Source organism: Lipotes vexillifer, unplaced genomic scaffold, assembly GCF_000442215.2.
Source record: "Lipotes vexillifer unplaced genomic scaffold, Lipotes_vexillifer_v1.1 scaffold1, whole genome shotgun sequence".
NCBI classification, from domain to species: Eukaryota; Metazoa; Chordata; class Mammalia; order Artiodactyla; family Lipotidae; genus Lipotes; species Lipotes vexillifer.
The window spans coordinates 593,778-595,648 of record NW_006779068.1 but is presented as its reverse complement, the minus strand read 5'-3'; the positions used below and the strand labels follow the sequence as shown (position 1 = coordinate 595,648).

The 1,871-nt window shown below is 45.7% G+C and overlaps 1 protein-coding gene and 1 pseudogene across 1 annotated transcript in view; one reads left to right on the top strand and one right to left on the bottom strand.

Annotated features, from left to right (window-relative positions):
• The window catches only part of LOC103079387 (RNA-binding protein 25 pseudogene), a 2,505-nt pseudogene extending 1,528 nt beyond the window's left edge, over positions 1 to 977 (bottom strand).
• Positions 1 to 1,871, top strand: part of DENND5B (DENN domain containing 5B) — a 208,011-nt gene that overhangs the window by 59,767 nt on the left and 146,373 nt on the right.

Here is a 1,871-nt window from a genome sequence, read left to right as displayed (position 1 = left end):
TCTTTCCCTTTCTCGTTCCCGTTCTCGCCTTTCTCGTTCCCTTTCACGCTCCCTCTCTCTTTCTCTCTGTTCTTTCTCAATTTCCTGTCTTTCTTTTTCCTTTTTGCCTTTCTCTTCTTCCAGTTTCTTGTGTGTCTCTGAATTTGCTGAGCTCTTGGGATATCAGGTCTCTTTTGTCTTCTTCCATTTCTATAGCATTTATATCCTCCTTAGTGGTGAGTGGGTAAGGGATCAGTGGGGCCACTGGAAATCTGCGAAAAATGTCCTCCTCCTTTTCCTTCTTCTTCTTCCTGGGGTGAGAGTCAGATTCTTGCGAGGGGGTATTGAGCTCGCTGGAGTATCCCCGTATTAAAACTTCAATGGCCCCCTTTGATCATCTGATCTCTTCTCTTTGTTTCTTCATCTAAGGCTTCTTCATCATCATTAGTGACGGTTTCTGGCCTGGCATTCCCATTAGACGCTTTCTTCTTTGCTTTCCATTCATCCAGTTGTGCTTTTGTCTTTGCATCAACTTTAACAAGTAGCTTCTCTCCAATCTGCAGGTCACGCAATAACCTGAGTGCACGGAGGGTTGATTCAGGCTCCTTATACCCACAGAATCCAAAGGCTTGAAGTTTTCCAGATGCACCTTATACTCTCTTCCAGCTCAAAACTAAGCCACATTTAACAAGGAGCTGTCTTATAAGCATGTCTGAGGCTTTTTCAGAAATGTTGCCAACAAAAACTGTAGTAGTGGGACCACAGTTTTCATGATTTTCTTTAGCCTTCAAGCCTGGATGATCCTTCCGTGCTCCCAAATGTTTTTCAACCATGGACACAGTGGGTACTAAGACAGTTGGAGCAGGAGCCATAATACTCATTGGTACAGGAATCATTGGAGTCCCTGGAGGTACAGGTGGTGGAAAGCCAGGAAACTGTGGGGGTGGGATCCCTGGTGGGAGTGCTGGGATTCCCATGGGAGGGTGATTCAAATGAGGGGGAAAGACATTCTACCACAGCGGTCCGCCGCTGAGGAAATTGTACTGTCTTCGCGGCCTTCTGGGCTCCAGGTTATGAGGGGGTTCCACCAGCTCGAGATTTCTGCACGCCGCTACCCGGGAGACTAGTGCTGAAGCGCCTACTCTCACAGGCCGCCTTATTATTTTTTTAGCAGCTTGCCTATGTACATATTCATATTCAGCTTCATTTTCATAGAAATTACGAGTCTTTTCACAATCATATTTCATAATTTACTTAATAATTAAATTATGAATTCAGTGTCATGTGAAACTGGATAAACATGTTGGGAATGGCTGTAGCAAACAAATTCAAGTACAGGATGTGGAAGTGCTACTGGCTACGAGCATTTTTGGCCTACTGTGGACATCAGCCATTATGTTTTACAGGAGAAACAGTGTTAGTTCAATCCAAGCTGGTTAAGGAGAAATTGGTTAGGACAGCTGCTTCTGTATATTCCAAATTAAGTACTCTTCCACTGTTTTCTCCTAGCACTCTATATAGACCTCTTTTATAACTTAATTCACTGCTTATAATCGTCTACTTGTTTGTCTTCCTTATGGGATTTCATAGTCTTTGAGGGCAGAGGTATACTCTCTTGTTACATTCATAGTTCCTAGTGTATTCTTGGCATGTAATCACTTATTCACTTAAAAAAAAAAAAAGAATTGGGGGCTTCCCTGGTGGCGCAGTGGTTGAGAGTCCGCCTGCCGATGCAGGGGGCCCCAGGTTTGTGCCCCAGTCCAGGAGGATCCCACATGCTGCAGAGCGGCTGCGCCCGTGGGCCATGGCCGCTGAGCCTGCGGGTCCGGAGCCTGTTGCTCCGCAATGGGAGAGGCCACAGCCGTGAGAGGCCCGCGTATCGCAAAAAAAAA